This window comes from Trichechus manatus, unplaced genomic scaffold, assembly GCF_000243295.1.
Source record: "Trichechus manatus latirostris isolate Lorelei unplaced genomic scaffold, TriManLat1.0 scaffold00060, whole genome shotgun sequence".
Taxonomy (NCBI): Eukaryota; Metazoa; Chordata; class Mammalia; order Sirenia; family Trichechidae; genus Trichechus; species Trichechus manatus.
Genome location: NW_004443996.1, coordinates 9,153,140 through 9,165,099, shown reverse-complemented (window position 1 = coordinate 9,165,099; position 11,960 = coordinate 9,153,140). Strand labels below are relative to the sequence as shown.

Genomic DNA, 11,960 nt, shown 5'->3' with positions numbered 1-11,960 from the left:
AAGGGCCCAAAGTCCATCAAATGGTGAACAGACAATCTTTTTAATGAATGGTGCTGGCAAAATTGGATGTCCATCTGTAAAAAAATGAAACAGGACCCATACTTCACACAAAAACTAATTCAATATGGATCAAAGACCTAAATATAAAGGCAAGAACTCTGAAGTTCATTGAAGAAAAAATAGGATCATTGCTAGAGACCCTAATACTCAGCATTAGCAGGATACAAACCATAACCAACAGCACACAAACTCCAGAAGATAAGCTAGATAACTGGGATCTTCTAAAAATCAAACACTTACGCTCATCGAAAGACTTTACCAAAAACGTAGAGGAGAACTTACAGACTGGGAAAAGTTTTTTTGGATGTTGCAAGTCAGACAAAGGTCTAATCTCTAAAATCTACAAGAAAATCCAACACTTCTACAGCAAAAAGACAAATAGTCCAATCAAAAAATTGACAAGGTAAATGAACAGATACTTCACCAAAGAAGGCATTCAAGCGGCCAACAGACACTTGAGGAAATACTCGCGATAACTAGCCATTAGAGAAATGCAAATTAAAACCACAATTAGATACCATCTTACCCTGGCATTACTGGCACGAATCAAAAACACTGGAAATTACAAATGTTGGAGAGGCTGCGGGGAGATCGGAACTCTTACGCACTGCTGTTGGGAATGCAAAATGATACAACCATTTTGCAAAATGATATGGCGCTTCCTTAGAAAGCTAGAAATATCAATACTATATGATCCAACAATCCCACTCCTAGGAATATATCCTAGAGAAATAAGGGTTGTCACACAAATAGATATATGCACACCGATGTTCATTGCAGCATTGTTCACAATAGCAAAAAGATGGAAACATCCTAGATGCCGATCACTTAAGGTTTATGATACTGAGATTACTTTTAGATATTTGTAATGTTAGCCAGAAACTACTTTAAAAACAAACAAATAAATAAATTTTTACTAGCCAAAGAAAACTGATTACTCATGAGACACCTACACTTTTAATAGGAATTCAGTTTTTTCCTTCAAAATTTGCACACAGAACTACAAATGAAAGCAAAAAGTCTGTAGCAGATTGAGAGCAGATGGTTGGCTACCACATGTTTCAAAGATTTGGTTGTTCAGTAGTTGCCCATCTACCTACTTGAAATAGCTGAGGATAAAATGAAAATAGAGCAATTAAAAAACACTTAAAAATTTTTGTCCTGGAGCACTGAAAATCATTATGGAACACTTCCAGTTTCTGAAAGAAATCCCAACCTATTTAGAGAACAAAGAAGCAATGCTATGTAACAACGGCAAGAGTGGGAGCTCTTTAGAACTAAAGAGACTGGAGAATAAATGCAATTCAACATAAAAAATAATATACATTGGTAACAATGCATGAATCTAAATGACAAATACTTTGTACCTTTAAAAACTGAAGTAATCAACCAGAAAAAGTCTCCTTTTAAACAGTTGTGAAGGAAAAAGAAAGCAAAACCCAGAGAAGCTTTTTGTATTCTTCTCTTGCTTCCAGAGTGGAACAACCAACAATGCTTCTAAAAAAAAGGGAGACTATCTGAGGTTGTTGCTGAACGTCAGAAAATTTCAGTACCCAACTAATGAAAGAAAACACAGAAAAGCAAGTCAGCTGGAAAATGTAACTCTAACTATAGTTTCCAAAATGTGGAAAAGAAAAACAGCATGCTGGTTGCACAAGTCACACTTGTTGTTGTTAGGTGCTGTCAAGTCGGTTCTGACTTATAGCAACCCTATGCACCACAGAACGAAACACTGCCTGGTCCTGCACCATGCTCACAATTGTTATGCTTGAGCCCATTGTTGCAGCCACTGTGTCAATCCATCTTATTGAGGATCTTCCTCTTTTTCGCTGACCCTCTACTTTACCAAGCATGATGTCCTTCTCCAGGGACTGATCTCTCCTGACAACATGTCCAAAGTATGTAAGACATAGTCCTGCCATCCTTCCTTCTAAGGAGCATTCTTGTTGTACTTCTTCCAAGACAGATTTGTTCATTTTTTTTGGCAGTCCATGGTATATTCAATATTCTTCGCCAACACCACGATTCAAAGGCATCAATTCTTCTTCAGTCTTCCTTATTCATTGTCCAGCTTTCGCAGGCATATGATGTGATTGCAATTACCATGGCTTGGGTCAGGTACACCTTAGTCTTCAATGTGACATCTTTGTTTTTCAATACTTTAAAGAGGTCTTTTGCAGCAGATTTGCCCAATGCAAGGTGTCTTTTGATTTCCTGACTGCTGCTTCCATGGATGTTGATTGTGGATCCAAGTAAAATGAAATCCTTGACAACTTCAATCTTTTCTCCGTTTATCATGATGTTGCTTATTGGTCCACTTGTGAGGATTTTTGTTTACTTTACATTGAGGTGTAATCCATATATATCAAGGAGATTAAGAGCATGGGACCTGGAGACAATTGATTGAATTCAAACCCCAGACCTGCCACTTCCTAGTCATGTGACCTTGAGCAAGTTAATCTCTTCAGGCCTCAGTTTCCTCACCTAAGTGTGTCTATCTCATAAAGGTGCATTTGAGAGTTTAGATAAAATAAAGCGCTTAGAAGATATACTCATCACAAAATGAACACTCGAGGAAAGTTAGCTACAATTATATATAAACATGTGTATATTCTAACCTCATCTATATTTCAAAAAAAGGACAAGGGTTAAGCTTGTCAAATGGCCATTTCAACCCATTATCTATCTTAAATCTGTGTGCCTCTAACTGAACTCCATGGGTTTAACTGGATTGAGCAATCGCAGAGGACCTGAAGTATCAATAAGGAAAATTGTCTCTAAGTTATTATTTAAAGTATCTGAAGGTGAATTGGTCTTTTCAAGGGCTCCTTTGTGAGTCTGGGTTTAACCCGAGCTGAAAATTAAACCTAGTTCCTTACAGATCACTGCTTCCCCAAGTACTTTGGGTTTTACATATGTTAATCATCTGGTCGTTTTCAGGGAAGATTTCCAGGGTAAATTAGTTTAAGCTAAGGGTTAGGAACCAATATACTTTAGGATTGTCTGTTTAACCTGGGCTGGACTTGGGAAATTTGAGGATTAGACAAAGCCCACCTACATCTTCAGTCTGCACCCCCAGATTCCAAGTTTCGCATGTTTACATTAATGACTTTTACTGTGAGTCATTTCCTGGGATTTTTGCTCTTTAAAAGGGTTATATTAGAGGTGGAAGAACAACTGTCTTCACCGTAGCTTCTGAAGTGAGTTCAGATATGTGGGTGGTTATCACCCCTCCCCAAATCTTCAGTAGAGAGTGATTTGTAGATAATTTAGCACAGGGGGGCTGATAGGTTGCTGTTCATCCCATGTACATGTTCTCCCCACCCCCATCTTTTGCTGCCCCCACCCCATGTCCTTAGGAAAATATCTGACTCCTAAATGACTAAGAGTAGAAAGAAAATCTTGCATGCTAGAAACCATTTTGGTGTGTTTAAAGGTGTATTGAAATGCTCTTGAGGACGACTTGGAAAGGATTATTAAACAGGAGGATAAAAATATAATTTTAAAAGCATAGCAAATAAAATAAAACAGTAACAACCTCCCTGAGAACCAAAAAATTATTTTATTAATGCCACTGTGGTGCTTTAGAGGATGTATTTCTCATTCTTAGTACCTGTCTCTTAGTAATTTGCTGCCAACTAATGGTTAGAATCTGCAGTGCAACCCTATTTCATGAAAACTAAAACCAAACCTATTGCCATCGAGTCGATTCTGACTCATAGCAATCTTATAGGACAGAGTAGAACTGCCCCATAGGGTTTCCAAGGAGCAGCTGGTAGATTTGAACTGTCAATCTTTTGGTTAGCAGCTGTAGCTCTTAACCACTATGCCACCAGAGCTCCAAGGACAGATTAGACAATGTTAAAGATGATGATAAAGCAGGCAAGTAGTTCTCAGCACACAAATTGACATAGAAACTAATTTCTTTTGAAAACTAAGCATTTGATAATCTTGGAAATGTTATTGTATAAATTCTGAGAAAATGGCATGTTTTCACATTCTGAAACATAGTAAGGTACCTTGAGAAACAAATTCTGATTTACTTTTTGAGAAGTTTGTGTGATCACTTTCCTTTAAAATTAAATGCAAGTATTACTCTTATGCATTTTTTTCCCTCTTTTAGAATTGTTGCCTGTGATATGAGCATGAAATGATATGTGGAAGTTAACATTTCTCTGAAGTCCCATACCACTATCGAGTACTTTATGAAGCTGTGGAGCAGTGTTAGTGACACTCTCATCTTCATCTTCCTTGGTATTTCTACCATTGGAAATAACCATGAATGTAATTGGCCTTACATTTGTTTCAATGTCATTTTTTGTCTTGTTTGGAGAGCATTAGGTATGCTGAATATTGCTGTTTATATAAAAATATACCACCTGAATTTAGTATTCCATTGGAAGAAAGAGATTTAAAATTTCAGTAGTCTATATTTGCTTTACTTCTCATAGGTAGACTGTTTTATATCTCTATTGATGTGTTGCTGTTGTTGTGTGCCTTCGAATCGATTCTGACTCATAATGACCCTATATAACAAAGTAAGGAGCCCTGGTAGTGCATTGATTAAGCACTCGGCTGCTAACCAAAAGGTCGGTTGTTCAAACCCACATAGTGGCTCCAAGGGAGAAAAGACTTGACGATCTGCTCCCATAAAGATTACAGCCTGGGAAACCCTATGGGGCAGTTATACTCTGTCCTATATGATCTCTATTAGTCAGAATCAACTTGATGGCACATAACAACAACACAACAAAGGTCAGATTAGCTACTGTGAGAATTGGAACCCTGGTGGCTCAGTGGTTAAGAGCTTGGCTGCTAACCTAAAAGGTTGGGAGTTGGAATCCACCAACTGCTCCTTGAAAGCCCTGTTGGGCAGTCCTACTCTGTCCTATAGGGTCAGTATGAGTCAAAACCAACTTGACGGCAATGGATTGTGAGAATTACATGAGATAATGCAGTCCAAGAGCTCAGCACAGAACCTGGAATATCACAAGGCCGCAGTAATGTTCGTTTTTGCTGTTGCTGCTGCTTCTACTCCTACTCCTACTGTTGATACTGGTGCTACTAAAATATACTATAACAAATATGCTATTGTACCTAGTACTACTGCAAGAATTAATGCCTATTGTACTAATATTGCTAGGATGTAAGCTGAGAGGTTTCCAACATTTTTCACTTTCTGAATGTTTACCCCTGCTTGCCTCACTCCAACTTACAAAGCAGAAGTAAAAGTCACCACTGCCTTCAGGACTGTAGCTCCAGCTCCCCATCCTAACACACATATGTATACACCTTGCTAATGCCTGCGTCAGTGCTATTGAAGCACTGAATGTGTTTTTGACAGTGCTGACTGAAGCAGGAAAATACATGCCATCTGTGTCTTTTCCTCAAACCCTGACTGAAGGCTAAGTGACATCTGGTGCCCCCAACCACACTGACTATATGACTTTATTGTTGGCTGCAGCTAAATGTTCTCCTCAGTCAAACTCTTACTTTTTAAGATTTCATTCTTACTGAAGTGAAATACACATGTGTAACATATTTTTCATCCTGAAAATATCACAGCCTCATTGCTAGTTAAACTGAGCTGTCTCTTTATTCTTAACATTTTAAAGTCTGCATAAGAATTCAGTTTATAGTTTATCATCATTTCTTGACATTTATATCTCTAATTCCCTCCTCCACAAATGAACAGAATCATTGTAGACTTTTCTTTGGAGACTATGAAGCTTACTCCAGCATTTCTGAAAGGCACATTAAGCAAATTGCTTAGGTTTTTAAGGCTGAATAATAAGACAGGCCAGGGTATGTTTTACTATCCATTAAAATGTGTTTAGGTTGGCCATTAACAGTGAGACCACCAGCTTAATGTAATTCAAGTTCATAGAAGGCCATTTCCAGCATATTCTAGGCTCATTGGAAAATCTCACTAGGGTTGTGAAATAAATCCTTTTTTATCTAAACATCTGTTTAAAATAAAATTGGACCAAAAAAATCTACTTTGGGCATATATACTATGAAAAATAGCTGAGAGATAAGAAAAAAAATGCCAGGAATAATAAAGAAGCATTTTTTTTCTATAAAATGTTAAGATCCTAGCAAAAGCAAGCAAGGATTCCTACAGATTTGTATATTATAGTTTTGTGTGACAATTCAGGAGATGAAAGAGATCCTTTTTCCAATACCATTTTATTTCTAAACTGTAATGGGTAGATAATCACTGCCTCTGGTATAAGGGGGGAAGAGGAAGAAATCCCTATTGTAACATAGTCAATGAGGTGTCTGCAGCTCCATAAGTCTGGCTTCAAAATTGGCTTAATACTGTGCCTGGATAAGCAGGGAAAAAGTGAGCTGAGTACAAGCCGTAGGAGGCCATGATATTTTTTCTCTTTAGACTTTGTTGTTGTTAGGTGTTGTTGAGTCAGTTCCGACTCATAGGGACCCCGTGTACAACAGAAAAAAACACTGCCTGGTCCTGTGCCATCCTCACATGCTTGAGCCCATCACTGCAACCACTGTGTCAATCCATCTAGTTAAGGGTCTTCCTCTTTTTTGCTGACCCTCTATGAATCGGAATCAACTCAACAGCACCTAACAACAACAGCAACTACTACCTTACCAGGCATGACGTCCTTCCCCAGGGACTGGTCCAAAGTATGTGAGACAAAGTATGTGAGACAAAGTCTTGCCATCTTTGCTTCTAATGAGCATTCTAGCTGTACTTCTTCCAAGACAGTCTTCTAGCAGTCCATGGTATATTCAATATTCTTTGTCAACACCATAATTTAAAGACATCAGTTCCTCAGTTTTCCTTATTCATTCATTGTCCAGCTTTCACATGCATATAAGGTGATTGAAAATACCATGGCTTGGCTCAGGCACACCTTAGTCCCCAAAGTGACATCTTTGCTTTTTAACACTTTAAAGAGGTTTTTTCCAGCAGATTTGCCTAATGCAATGGGTCTTTTGATTTCTTGACTGCTGCTTCCATGGACGTTGACTGTGGATCCCAGTAAAATGAAGTCTTGACAACTTTAGTATTTTCCCATTTATCATGATGTTGTTTATTGGTCTTTAGACTTGAGTAATAGTAAATGATTTTTTTTGCAACGCCATTAAATTAAAAGGTTTCAGTAGTTGATAAATAAGAATATTCTCATTCTTTATTCCTACACAGAATCAGTAGTAAGCAGAATTGTAAAGTCATCATCTTGTCAGTATGTGATTACCTGAAGCAATTTACCTAAGTTAGCTAAATAAAATTTGTCTGAAAATATGCATGACTTGCAAGCTTAGCCGAAATGATACTTTGGCTCAAAAATGAGTATACTCTCACTAGCTATAAGTTTGAGGAATTTTAATGCAGCATAAAGATTATTGGGAACTTATTTATATATGTTTAGTCACTGCGGCAGAGCCCTGGTGGCTCAGTGGTTAAGAGCTCAGCTGCTAACCAAAAGGTCGGCAGTTTGAATCCACCAGGCGCTCCCTGGAAACCCTATGGGGCAGTTCTACTCTGTTCTATAGAGTCGCTATGAGTCTGAATCCATTCGAAGGTAATTTTTTTTCAAAGTCATTGTGGTAGCAACTTAAATGTTCAATAGTTAAAAATTATCATTAAAAAATAATAATATAAATCTATATATTCATATTGCAAATGGTTAACGTGCTCAGCTGCTAACCAAAGATGGAGGTTCAAGTCCACCCAGAGGTGCTTTGGAAGAAAGGCCTGGCAATCTACTTCTGACAAATCAGCCATCTAAAACCATATAGTGCACGTTTATACTCTGACACACATGGTATTGCCGTGAGTCGGAATGGACTTGATGTTAACTGGTGATAGTGGTGGTGGTAGTGATATTTTACTATGCAGCTTTGGAAGGTTATATTCCAAAGTGTTAATAATAGTTTTCCCTGAATTGGTGGGAATATAGATGTTATTTATGTTTTTCCTTTGCATATTTGTATTTTCCTCTGAGTTTCCTCTGCTTTTATAGTATATAAAATAGAATTAAAAGCATTAAAGAGATCTGAACAATTTTTGGAGTACTTGGGTGGTACAAACAGTTAACATGCTCAGCTGTGAACTGAAACGTTGGAGATTTGAGTCCACCCAAACCTTGCCTTGGAAGAAAGTCCTGGCAATCCAGTTCTGAAAATTGAGTCATTGGAAACCCTATGGAGCATAGTTCTACTCTGACACACATGCAGTCACTATGAGTTGGAATCAACTCAATGACAACTGGTTAAACAATTTTTAAAACAGAAAATTAAACGGTTTGTAATTTGGGGTAGAGTCTTTGTAGTTGTTGGTTGCCCTCAAGTCTATTCCGACTCATGACGACCCCACGTATACAGAGTAAAACTGCATTCTACACGGTTTGCAGTGATGTGACTTTTCAGAAGCTGATCACAAGGCCTTACTTCTGAGATGTCTCTGGGTGGGTCTGAATTGCCATCCAAAAGACAATTAACCATTTGTGCCACCCAGGGACTCCTGGGTAGAATTAGCTTTTATTTATTTTAAGTTTGTCATGCTTGCTCTAATAGTTTTGCTATATTTTAATTTTCTGGCACCATGTAAAATATTTACATTGAATTAAAAAGTTTTTAAATATAGAAAAATGGACACAAATTCTTAATCATATATAAAGGACTACAAGACTACTCCCCCATGACGCCCCAAATTGCCATGTACTCAAAGGAAAAGAGTCTGGGATTTTTTTTCAACGAAATAAATTTTGGCTAAATTGTCTATTGGTCAACCTACTTTCAGCTGAAATTTTGTGTAAGGATCTCTATTTTCAGCTCACCTCTCAAAGAAACTTGAGTTTGCTTTCTGGTCCTGAAGTAAATTATCTGAGAAACTCGTTCACAACTAGATGTTTAAGACTTCATGCATAGTGAAAGGAGAGAGAAAAAGAGCAGTGTATGACAAAAGGGAAGGAATGACTTATCACTAGGGGTGAGATCTCTGGGACAAAGATTTCCCCTGGGTCCTTCACATTGTAACAGTGCATGATCAAGTACTTAATTCTCTCATAGTTAAGACTAATATTTGAGACTATAGACAAGACTGAGTAATAAAAAAAAGCTTTAGCTGAGACTTGAATCTCAGAACCCTAGACTTGGAGAAGCAGGAGAAAAACCACTTTTCTTCAAAGCCTTGAACTATCTGGGAGCGTAGTTCATTAACCAACATGGTTCAAAATACTTAGCTTTTAGTTCACTAGCTTGGATCAGATCAGTAGTATTTATAAGACCAAAGAGAAAATTCATAAGTATATTATTTTTTGCAGAGACTGTTTTTTTGAAGAATGTCCCAGGGAACCCACATGTGCCTAAGGAAGGAAATTGCATGGCTTTCATCCTAAAAAATTGAGAGTAATAAAAATAAAAAACTAAAATATAACCGAAACAAAACACAACTATTTAAAGAAAACTCCCTGAAAATGATTTTATGGAATAAACCTTTTAATGGGTTAGTTTAGGTTTTTACATTATTCATCACAAATTCTTAGAATCCCAATCTACTTTAACACTAATTTATTACAACACTCTTGTAATTTTTTTCTTTCTGTTGATTAATTACTCAGCTACTCTTTTTATTGGAAAATTCAAGTGTTCTTGTACTGACATTTTTTGTGAACAAACGTCTTGTGAGGTCATCAGAAAGGGTCAGTTTATTCTAGCTACAGGACTGAGGGGAGCAATCTGCTTCTCCCTTTTGTCCTGCTCCCAGAGTTTTACAGAAAAAAAGTTCTTCATTGAAGCAACCATAGTTGTCCTCTTTACTGTTTTTGTACATGTAAACAAATTATTAAAGTAGTATAATTTGATATCTTCACTTACGTGGAAATGAATGGGCTGACATACTCGAACTGAAGGATCTTGAACTGAAGAAGTTTAGATTTAAGAGAGACAATTATAGTACGTGAAATAGCTTCCACCATAATTCAAACTGTGCATTTACGAAAGCTGAGATGGGATTTATTTTTCAATCAGTAAAAGAATGGGAGGATGTGTCATTCATTCAGGTTAACACTAACAGCTTTAAAACAAATACTGCATTTTAGCTATTTAAAAAGTTAAGGTTGGGGTTGAGGGCAGAGGGGTAAATAAATAAAATGCTTTAGAATTTAAATTCTAAGACACCTTTTCTCTTGAATTACCTCTTTGGCCTGTGTATCTCACCATTTTTTGTTAATTGCCAGTTTCCTGCACTTCGGTTATGTAAAGGTAATTAAAGAATCTTTAAAAAAAGTCTAAAAACCTATTCAGTAACTAAATGAGATAGTATTTGAAATTCTGGCTAAAATTTCTAATTAGGCTATGAGAGTGAATGTTTGCGTGTGTGGGAGGTGGATTAGGGGTAGGAACATTAGGAGATGTGCATTTGACAGACTTCCCTTTACACAAAATATTTCTCTAGAAAGGGTCAGGTAATTTCTTAGATATTGATTTTGTTTGTTTGTTTTGGGGAGAATGACTCTGATTAATATTCAACATTTATTTTCTTCTCATTTTAAAATGAACTATATTAAACCAACTTAAAATAAAATTACTTTCTTATCTAAGCAATAACTGATCTTCACTTTAATGTATGTGTCAGGTAGTAAAATGTTCAAAATGCAAAGCCATTTGAAAGAACTAACTTCCAATTCCTACATCTTTTAGAATTATTAATGATGTAGTAGCCTAGGTGAGACTGAGAGGAGCAATCTGATTTACTCTTGTTTTCAGTAACACTTATATTCTGCTTTCGTTTTGCATTTTCTCCAAGTATTTAAATGCATACTACTCCCAGATACTTAATCATTTTGCATTTATATTTATTTCCCTCATTGTTTCAAATAATGTTGTTATCCAGTTTAAGACATTGGTCAGGGAGTTTGGATGGGACTTAGATATTTGGGGATGTTGTTGGATGATTGCAATTGAAGACAATTTGTACAATAGAGCACCTCTCATGTCATTCCAACACCATCTAGTGGTTAAAATATTTGCAGACATTTTCATTTTGTTTAAACTTTAAGACCCATTTTCAAATAAAAAAAATCCAATATTATATTTTATTTATTGGATGGAGCCCTGGTGGTATAGTGGTTAAGAGCTACAGCTGATAACCAAATGGTTGGCAGTTGGAATCCACCAGCCTCTCCTCGGAAACCCTATGGAACAGTTCTATTCTGTCCTATAGGGTTGCTATGAGTTGGAATTGACTCGACGGCGACGAGTTTGATTTTTTTGGTTTACTTATTGGATAGTGGTAACATTGTCATGATGTTTTTTGGTGAGATAGAATGTCTGGTCCACCATCAGTAGACCATGTCTTTTGAAAAAATTTTGAGACATAATTAAGAAAGTTTTCTACCCATTCAGCCATTTTTTCCCTTGAGTGGTCTTGAAGGGGGAAAGGATTGGAGTTGGAATCAGAAGACCTAATCACGAATTCTTATCTTGGGCATATTACCAATTAGTCATATCTTTATTTGTAGAAAGAGGATACAGAAACTATCTCTCAGGGTTATTTTGTTATAAAGATCAAATAAAAATGTAAATTTTAAAGCAATTTATATTTATAAGGCATTATTATTGTTATGACCAAGGACATTGAAGAAACTTATCTTCAGATGCTGTCTCCACTTCCTCACTTCCATTTAACTACAATCTGGATTCTGACATCAACATTCCAACAAAATTGTTCTTGTCAAAGTTTCCGCTGACCTCCATGTTGCCAAATAAGGACATTTTCTTTTTTCCTAATACTATGTAAATTATAAGCGGAGTTTCACACAGTGGACTACTTCCTTTTTCTTGAAATATATATGTATTTTTTCTTGACATCACACCCTCCTGGTTTTTCTGCTTCTCTAGGTACTTCTCAGTCTCCTCTGCAG

The 11,960-nt window shown here is 36.7% G+C and overlaps 1 pseudogene; it reads left to right on the top strand.

Moving 5' to 3' along the window:
• LOC101351942 (sodium/hydrogen exchanger 2-like) overlaps positions 1–9,889 on the top strand; it is a 59,598-nt pseudogene extending 49,709 nt beyond the window's left edge.
• Positions 9,890–11,960: the final 2,071 nt, after the last annotated feature.